This window comes from Zalophus californianus, chromosome 9 (genome assembly GCF_009762305.2).
Source record: "Zalophus californianus isolate mZalCal1 chromosome 9, mZalCal1.pri.v2, whole genome shotgun sequence".
Lineage (NCBI taxonomy): Eukaryota > Metazoa > Chordata > Mammalia > Carnivora > Otariidae > Zalophus > Zalophus californianus.
In genome coordinates, this window is record NC_045603.1 from 124,093,599 (window position 1) to 124,104,505 (window position 10,907).

A 10,907-nucleotide genomic window follows, 5' to 3' on the forward strand; every position below is an offset into this window, starting at 1 on the left:
CTGAACGCCTGGCTTCTGAATCTCTGTCGAAAGCACTTGTAGCTGGGCGTTGGCACTACTGACTGTGCAGTCACTAAGCAGTTGTGATGATTGGAAAATAAGTTTCACACCCCAAGAATGTCTACGATAGCCCCCTCCCCCCCCAAGACCGAGCGAAAAAAAAACAAAACTGCAAATGGAGCTAGAAACGGATGAGGGATTCCTAACAACTTAAAATGTTTATTTAGTGATTTTATTTATAAGTAACAAGTTATGCCTCCGTCATGTAGATATTTTAAGGAGCACCTAGAGGTTTTGTGTCCCACTTGGAGCAAAGTAAAAGCATCTTGCACATCAATTGGAATTATGTAAATTATATCTGACTTAGAGCACTTACAAATATAACATGTAAACAAATGTTTACAACTTGTCAACGACAGGATTAGTATACGAAGAGTGCTTACAAAAATCCATTAAAAATGAAATCTCATTTCTAAAAGTGAAAAATGCAAATTAAAGTAACATTCAGATACCTTTTTGTCAGGGATTAAAACGGGGTGTGGAGAATTGTACACTCACGTTGTTGAACGAAGTTAAATTATGTAGTCTTCCTAAAGGAAACATCTGAAAGTCTGTTACAAAAGCTTTTAGATATGTGGACAGTTTTGGACCCAGCAGTTATACTTTTTGGAATTTATCGTAAAGACATTCTTTAAGAACATGAACAATGATATCATGGCAACGTTGTTTATAATATCAAAGTATTGTTAGCCACTAAAATGTCCAATATTAAGAGGTTGTATAAATTACTTCTTGGTGCCTCAATTTTTCATCTGTGAGAAACAGGAATAATAAGGTTGTGAGGATCAAATGGATGAATACAAACCAAGCCCTTACGTGCCTAGCATATAGTAAGCACCAAGTAAGTGTAAGAAATCACTGTAATTAATATTGGTCAAGTAAATTATAGTACGCACAAGGTAAAAACCCCACAGCTGTTAAAGGTGATTATATAAATCTATTTTCATAGAAAGACATCTAAATACATAAGTTTTTAAAAGCAGGAGACAAAAACATATAAAATTACAAAGTACCCCCAATTTTGAAAGTCTGAAAGGAAATACGTGAGAATATTATGACATGTTTATCTCTGAGTGGTAAAATTTGGGACGATTTTTTTGTTCTTTATGCATTTTATACTTTCCAGATATTTTAATAATGAGCCTACATTTCTTTCGGAAGCACAGTTAAAACACAACAGTGTAAAAAATGTATGTTAGTAACACCAGTTCTTAACATTTTAAGGAGCCAATGCCAGAAGCTTGTTTGTGTTTCATTATGGCAAGTCAAAATTGTTCTAAAACATCACTATTGATATGACAAGCAGAACATTCTCAAAAACTGATTCTTGATGACTGGGCTGACAATCAAGTGACAACTTGTCCATCTTAAGTTCTTGAGCAGTGTCTGGGGCACATTATCACAGTCACCCTCGATCAAAGCCAAATATTTATGAAAGTGCATTTGGATGTGCTTTGTGCTTCAGTAAGGAAACAATTACTCTGTTGCCGGCAGCAAGCTAGTGATCAAATTGTTCAAACCTTAATCATCAATATGTAAAAGCAATGGGAATAGTGAAGGAGTTAGTCTTGATAGCATTATCCATGTCTTCCAACCTAAAAGAATTACTTTAGCTATTTGGGGCCTTTATGATTAATATACTATAAATAATAAATACTTTTAAATGTAGAACTTTTAATATTATTGTTAGGTTTAACATAAAAGCCGAATACAAAAAGTGAAATGGGTTTGTATTTTGAGGTTAGCTTTCTGTCATTACCCCTTAAAACACAAACTGCAGGAGTTGTACTTTTAAGATTACCAAAGTTGTTTGTTTGTTTTTTAAGACTTTATTTGTTTATTTGAGAGAGAGAGAGAGTAAGAGCATGATAGCCGGGTGAGGGACAGAGGGAGAAGCAGACTCGCCACTGAGCAGGGAGCCCGATGTGGGCTAGATCCTGGGACTCCAGGATCATGACCTGAGCCGAAGGCAGACGCTTAGATTAAGCCACCGAGGCACCCCTAAGATTACCAAAGTTTTTAAGATACAGAGACTATATGTCAATTTCACAGTAAAACATTTCTCTAATATGTGTTTACTAAATTCTATGGTTGATTTTAAAATGTTTAATCCCTTTTTTGTTTGATTTTGAAAATTCTACATTTAAAAATGTGCAACGGAGTTATTCCAGGAAAAGTCTGTAATTTTAAAGTTTAGGAAAAGAAATACCCCAGGAAGATTATTCACACTAGTTCACACCCTCATCATCTCTTAGATGAATTATTACATCCACCTCCTACTATATTTTTCTCCTTTCTTACTGCTATGGACTGATTTGCATCCCACCCAAATTCACATTAAAGCCCTATCCTGAAATCTGATGGTATTTGGAAATGGAGCCTTTGGTAAATAATTCAATAATTACGTTTAGATGAGGTCATGACAGTGGAGCTCTCATGATGGGATTAGTGCCCTCTTAAGAATAGACACCAGGGAACTTTCTCTCTTTGCCTTGTGAGGACCCAGAAGGGAAGCCAGGAATAGAGTTCTCACCAGATCATGCTAACACCCTGATCTCAGACTTCAAGCTTCCAAAAATAAATTTCTTTTTTTTTAAGCTTCCCAATCTATGATCATTTCTTAGGACAGCAGAGTTGACTAATACACCTACCTATCTCCAAACCATTCTCCAAACCCCTGCTGGAATGATTTTTCTAACCCACAAATCTGATTGTATCATTCCTATAAAATTCTCACATGGCTCTTCAATAACTCAGTCATTCAGTACATATTTATTAATTCCTTATGTGTGCCAGGTACCATTCTGTATGCTGGAATAACATAAGGATAAATGCTTTATATGAGATAAACTTTTTGGAGTATATCCTATGGGGAATATAGTCATTAAGTAAATAAAGTAATTGCATGATTACAAGTGTGCAGAGTAATCTTTCTTCAGGATTAAATCCTGATTCTTAATAATTATATCCTTACTGAACTGGCCCCTAGCACCTCATCTCTTCAGTCTTATTTCGTAGTCTCTAACATTTCTGATGCTCCGTTGTTTCCATATTTTCACAAACAAGCAACTTTTTCTGCTTTTCCTTCTCTGGTACTATACCCTCTCTAAACCTGCTCAGATTTCACTTCCCAAAAGCCTTTCCTGACTCAGTACCTGACCAGTAATAGATATATAATAAATATGTGTTAATTAGTTGATTATTGGCCACCTCTGTTATAGCACTTTATGGTATTATATTTGTTCCAGGTGTCTTTTACTATATAGAAACCCCTCCAAACTTGTCTTAAGACAACAATAATCATTCCTTTTGATTGCAAATCAGAAATTTAGTCAGAGCTTTGCAGGCACAGATTTCTTCCACATGGTCTCAGCAGGGTGCCTCAAAGGCTGGAATGACTCTATACCTAGGGGTTGGCAAGTGTTTGAAAGCTTTCGCACTTACATGTCTAGGAATTGATGCTGGCAGTTGGCTAGGTCACTGGAGCTGTCAGCTAGAACAACTGTATGGGACCTCCTGTGTGTCCGCCTGGTTTCTCAGCATATTGGACTGAGCATTCCAAGAGACAGGAAGAGGAAACTGCTAGTTTTCCTAAAACAGGAAAAGGAAACTGCTAGTTTCCTAAGCGATAGGAAATGGGCACAGCATCATTTCAGTCATATTCTATTGGACAAGCAGTCACAGTGCCTACACTCAAGGGGAGAGGAAATAAAACCCAATTCTTGACTAAAGGAGTATTAAAGAATTTGGGGACTATATTTGAAAGCAACCACAATAGTGTAACTTTTTACTTGTTTGTATAGCATTAGTCTGAGACTCACTTATCTCTAGATTTCCACAGTAGGTGTCCCATAAATATTTATTAAATGTAGTAAAGAAATAAAATATGTCATTATTAAAGTATATTTCCAATAACATACTTATCAGCTATAAGGTAGTAACAGGATCTGGACTTATCTTTTTACCATAACCAAATAGGACACTGAACAAAATATATGAAACAATTGATTTCAAACATGGGACAACAGACTGTAATCCCAAGGAGAAAGGAAACATGCATGAGCTCTGTGATTACCACAGCTTTCTGCCTAGAGTCAGTTTCTGGACTATGCTATAGAGAGGGGAAACTCAAAAGGAACCAAATGGTCTTACTGTATTAAAGAGAGAAAAATCAGAGTTTGGATAGGCTAAAGGGCTAGAATTGGGAAGACAGAATACTAGGAGGGTGCTATGTAGAGAAAGAGCTCCAGAAATCTGTGTTGGAGTTCCCTTGAGACTATGGCTGAATGCCAATTTTATCATGGGTCAGGTAGAGCTCTACAAGTCTAGGTAAAGAACTTTCAGGGAAATAGCTATCTCCAGGGAACCAAAATCTGAAAAATCCCAAGAGTTCATACAAGTCCAGGAATCATTTGAATTCTCAAAGCCAGAGGGAAGAGACCTAATTGAACATATTGGGGGTTTAATAAATAATCCCCAAAAGGTAATGTCTTAGTAGTGAGGAGTAGCCTGAAAGAGAAGGCTACTCTAGATCTGCTCCAAAAAAGCTTAAAAAGTACCTCTTGAAAAAAATCAAGACATAGCTTAAATGAAGGGTAAAACGAAGTATGAAACTTACAAGGAATACTCCATCCCCCAAAACAACACTCAAAAATATAAAATGGCTAGACTACAAAAAAAGTTACTGGACACATGAAGGCCCAGGAAAATATGACCAGTAACTATTAGGGCAAGCAATCCATAGAAACATCCAGAAATTCAATAGATGATTGAACTAACACAGAAATGTTTAAAGAACTATTATAACTATGGTCAATAAAGTTAAGGATAGGGGCGCCTGGGTGGCTCAGATGGTTAAGCGTCTGCCTTCGGCTCAGGTCATGATCCCAGGGTCCTGGGATCAAGTCCCGCATCGGGCTCCCTGCTCAGTGGGGAGCCTGCTTCTCTCTCTCTCTCTCTCTCTCTCTCTCTCTCTCTCTCTCTCTGTCTCTCATGAATAAATAAATAAAATCTTTAAAAATAAATAAATAAGTTAAGGATTTACAGTTGAACATAATGAGGAGAGAAAATAAAATCAAAAAGAATAAAATGGAAATTCTGCAGGTAATCGAATACCTAAAATGAAACTCACTAAATAGGATTAACAGATTGGACACTGCAGAAGAAAAAATATAGCAACTGGAAGATACAGCAACAGAAAATATACAAATTGAAACACAGAAAGATAACAAAAAAGTTAACAGAACCTCCATGACCTATCAGAAAATATGAAACAATATAATGCGTAGAGTTTCATAGCAAGAAAAAGGGGAAAGAAAAAAAATTTAAGGGGCGACTGGGTGGCTCAGATGGTTGGGCGTCTACCTTTGGCTTGGGTCATGATCTCCAGGTCCTGGGATCCAGCCCCATGTCAGGCTCCCTGCTCAGCGGGGAGTCTGCTTCTCCCTCTCCCTCTGCCTCTCCCCCTTTTTGTGCTCTCTCTGTCTCTCTCTCTCAAATGAATACATAAAATCTTTAAAAGAAAAAAATTTTAAATAACAAATTTTCCCTAAATTTAATGAAAACTATATTTCCACAGATCTGAGAATATAAGTGAATCCCAATCATAACTAACAACAATAAAACATGACACCAAGGCACAGCATGACCAAATTGCTGAAAATCAGTGATAAAGACAAAATCTTAAAGGCATTTGGAAAACAAAAAGACAAACAGGAATAAAGAATTAAAATAGACTTCTAATCAAACCATGCAAGATAAACAAAAACAAACAAAAAACAGTGGAACAGTACCTTTAAAGTCCTGAATTTTAAAAATGTCAACCTGGAATTCTCTATCAGCAAAAATATTTTTCCGAAAGTGAAGGTGAAATAAATACTTATATTAAAAAAACCTCATCACCAGCAGATCTATACAACGAAAAATGTTAAAACATACAAATGAAAATAATTTTAGGCAAAGGATTATGGTATCTATGATATAAATCTTCACATAGGCATGAAGAACATCAGAATGGTCATGTGAGAATAAATATAAAAGACATTTCTACTTATTTGTAAATTTGTTTAAAAACAAAAATCAACTGTATAGAGTTGATAACATAGGTAGAAATAAAAGGAAAATAGCACAAAGGATGGCAGAAGGAAAATAGAAATGTAGGGCTGGAGGAGTCCTTACGTTGTATATAAAGTATTATAAATATGATTTGAAAAGAGATATTGATAAATTCAAAATGCATACCATAAGCCCTAGAGCCATAGCACCCCCAAAGAAAATCAAGCAGAGGGGTATAGATAGAACAGTGGTGGAAATAAATCAAAATTTTTTTTAAATTCAATTTTTTAAAAAGCAGTAAAAGACAAAAAAAAAAAAAGAACAAATGGGACAAAGAGTAGATTTAAATCCAACCATGTTAATAACCACATCAAATACAAAAGATCTACACATTCCAATTAAAAGGTAGAGATTGTCAGACTGGATTTTAAAAAAGCAAGATCCAACTGGATGATGTATTATATAAGAAACTTCTTTTAAAAATAAAGACAAAAGTAGGTTAAAAGTAAATTGATGGGAAAAGATATATTTTGAAAATACTAAAGAAGACTCTAGTTATATTAATATCAAACCAAATAAATTGATAAAAGGAAACTCTCCAAGGATAATGAATGACATTTCATAATGATGAAGGGATCAACTAACCAAGAAGACATATTAAATATGTATCCACCTAAAAACAGAACTTTAAAAAAAGAAACAAAACTTAAAGGAAAACTTGATTCATCCATAGTTTGTGTTGGCTATATTTTTTAAAGATTTATTTATTTATTTTAGAGAGAACGTGAGTGCAGGGAGGGGAGAAAAAGAGGGAAAGAGAAACTTTAGCAGACTCCTCACTGAGCTCTGAGCTCACTCGGGCTTGATCTCATGACCCTGAGATTATAACATGAGCCGAAACCAAGAGTCAGATGCTTAACACAGTGTACCACTGAGGGGTCCCTATGTTGGCTATTTCAACATTCTTTTCTCAGGTAAAGATAGAACAAATAGAAAGCACTAATTACTTAGAGGAGTCAACTCCATCGATTAACTTCACTTAACTGACATTTATAAAGTCAGTTTATAAATGTTTTTTGTCATTTATTTTTGTCAAGTGGACACAGAACATTAACAAAAATAGACAATATGCTGGGCCTTAAAATAAATCCATATAATTTAGAGGATAAAATTATATAGATTTTGTTCCTTGACTAAGACAAAATTAACTTAGGAATATAAGAGAAGGTTATCTGGAAAATTGCAGCTTATGTAAAGATTGACCCATGCAGTTATAAATAACTTACATGTCAAAGAAAAATCAGAACATATTTTGAACTGGATGAAAGTGAAAACATAACATATTAAAATTTGTGGGATGCAGTTATGTTGCTTAGAGGAATACTTCAAGCATTAGATACTAGGAAAGAAAAATCTAACGTAAATCCCTTAAGATGAAAGAAGAATTCAAGGGCACCTGGGTGACTCAGTTGGTTAAGTGTTTGCCTTCAGCTTAGGTCATGATCTCAGGGTCCTGGGATCAAGCCCTTCATCAGGCTCCCTGCTGAGCAGGGAGCTCAGCGTCTCCATCCATCTCCCTCTGCAGCTCCCCCTGCTTGTGCTCTCTCTCTCTCTCTCTCTCTCTCAAATAAATAAAATCTTTAAAAAAAAAGAATTCAAAATAAGTAGAAAAAGATAAAAATGGCCACAACTGGGTCAATAAGAAACAGAAAACCTGAAAGATATATGTCAATAACAGAAATTAAATTCTTCCTTAAAAACACTCAACAGAAGTATCCAGGCCCATGAATTCAAGTTATTTCTAATTCATCAATCTTGTAAGGAAGAAATAATATCAAACCTATACAAAATCTTTTAGAAAATACACCATGAAGGAACAATTTCCTACTTATTTTATGAGACCAACATTACCCTGAAAGCAAAATCAAACAACATATTATAAGAAAACTTCAAACAATATCCTTCATTAACATAAATATAATAATCCTTTAAAAATAGAGATTTACAGCAATATATAAAAACAAAAATGCACCATGACCAAGTAGAGTGTATCCTAGGAATACAAAGTTACTTTAGCATTTGAAAATTAGCACAGTTCACCATTTTAACAGAATGTAAGACAAAAACGATATGATAATCTCAGAAGATGGAGAAAAATATTTGAGAAAATTCAAAAGCCTTTGTGATAAAAACTGAGCAAACTAAGAATAGAAGAAACCTTTCTCAACCTGACAAAGGGCATCTTCAAAAAACTTGGAGCTAACATCTTATCACCAACAGTGAAGGAAAATGGTGTTTCTCTCTATGATAAACAGCAATACAAGAATGCCCATTTCACACTACAGTTAAACATTAATATATAGTATTACAGACAAGAAAAACATAAAAAGAATATTGGTTTCAGACTTCACTTTTGGTCTAGATGGTGTAAAACAGGCTAAATTTATCCTCCTGCCTGAAACAACTGAACAACTGGACAAAATAATATGAACAACAGTTCTCATGATACTGGACATCTTACAACAAAGAACAATGATCACTGAGAGATGGGACACAAATGACATTAGTCTTATGATTGCCCTAGCTTACTGCCTGGATAGATTTTTCAGGCCATCACATATGGTATCAAGTCTCCTTGAGATGAGGAAAAGGCTGGGAGTCCAGAGGGGCCAAGGCTGAAAAAGTTTGCAAGAAAGAATACCGGAGACATGCAGGAACACAAAAATATCCATCACTTGAGAAGATAAAATATACAATGTCTGACATCCAATAAAAAAATTAGCAAGCTCTCTATAAGAAACCTACTTTAAACATAAGACTATATCATGGTATATAAAGATACGCCATGCTAACACTAATCAAAAGAAAGCTAAAATATCCATATTACTATCAGACAAAGTAGGTTTCAGTTCAGGGAATATTACCAGAGATACAGAATGTCATAATGTTTATAATGAAAAAAAGGGTTAATTAAGAGAACATGACCTACATGGTTTTGCATATAATAACAGAATTTCAGAGAACATAAAATAAATACTGATGGAACTTCAAGGAAAAATAGACAATTTCACAATTATAGTTCAAAATTTCAACTCCCTTGTTTCAACAGTGATAGAACAAGTAGAAAAAATCAGTAAGGCTGTAGGAGACTTGAACAGTACTATCAACCAACTTGACTTAATTGAAATTGATAGAGGGCGCCTGGGTGGCTCAGTTGGTTAAGTGACTGCCTTCGGCTCAGGTCATGATCCCAGGGTTCTGGGATCGAGTCCCGCATTGGGCTCCCTGCTCAGCAGGGTGTCTGCTTCTCCCTCCGACCCTCTTCCCTCTTGTGCTATCTCTCATTCTCTCTCTCAAATAAATAAATAAAATCTTTAATTGAAATTGATAGAACACTACAACAAATGAGACCTGAATACATATTCTTTTCAAGTGCTCATAACATATAAAAAACAAATCTCAATTTAAAAGGATTCAAGTCATACAAAATATGTTATCTGACTACAATGGAATTAAATTAAAAATAAATAATAGAAGAATACTTAAAAGTCACCAAATATTTGAAAACTAACACTTCTAAATAACCATTGGTCAAAGAAGAAATAAAAATGGAAATTAGAAAGTATTTTGAATGTAATGAAAATGGAAACATCAAAATTTGTGGAAAGCAGTTAAAGCAGTATTTATAATACAAAGCTTTAATATATTTATAATATAGCATATATACTAGAAAAGAAAGGTCTCATCAATTATCTCAGCTTTCATTTTAAGAATCTAGAAAAAAATAGTAAATAAACCTAAAGTAAGCAGAAGAAATGATAAACATCAAAGAGAAAAAGCAATGAAACCAGGAAAACAATAGGGAAAATAAAACTAAGGTTTTTGAGGAGATAAATAAAATTGATAAAACTATAGATTGATGAAGAAAATAGAAAAGCTATAAATGGCCAATTTCAGGAATAAAGGAAGTGACCATTACAGATGCTACAGATATTAAAAGCTTAATAAGGGAATAGTATGACCAACTTTATACTTATAAATTGAATGACTTAGAGGAAATGGCAAATTCTTTGTAGGCACAAATTAATAAAGCTCAAAAAGAAATAGTTAACTTCAATAGACCTATTTCTAAAGAAATGTAATTGCTTATTAAGAACCTTCAACAAAATTAATTCCAGGCCTAGATGAATTCACTGGGAATCACAAAGGAGAATGAGAAAGTTGGGGGGTGGGGATTGATAGGCTATTTTCATTATTTTGAGAGTAGTGATAGTTTCATTGATGTACATGTATGTCGATACTTATCAAATTGTACGTTTTATCTTTTTATTTTTTTAAGATTTTTTTTTTTTTTAATTTTGACAGAGAGAGACACAGCGAGAGAGGGAACACAGGCGGGGGGGAGTGGGAGAGGGAGAAGCAGGCTTCCCGCGGAGCAGGGAGCCCGATGCGGGGCTCGATCCCACGACCCCGGGACCATGACCTGAGCCGAAGGCAGACGCTTAGTGACTGAGCCACCCAGGCGCCCCCAAATTGTACATTTTAAATATGAACAGATTATTGTATGTTAATTAGACAGAAATTTATCCTTCACAACACTTTATATTTTGATGAAAAATTTTAGATGATCATTTCAAATACGAGTGAAGGCAAAAATGTTTGAAAACCAAGGCCTCAGCCCATTCCCCAACAACCAAATTGCCCCAGCCTTTCCTAATAGATAATTCTGGAACAGCTGCTTCTTGGTTTAACATCTTTTTTGAGCAGATTGGACCAATCTATCTAATGCCGTG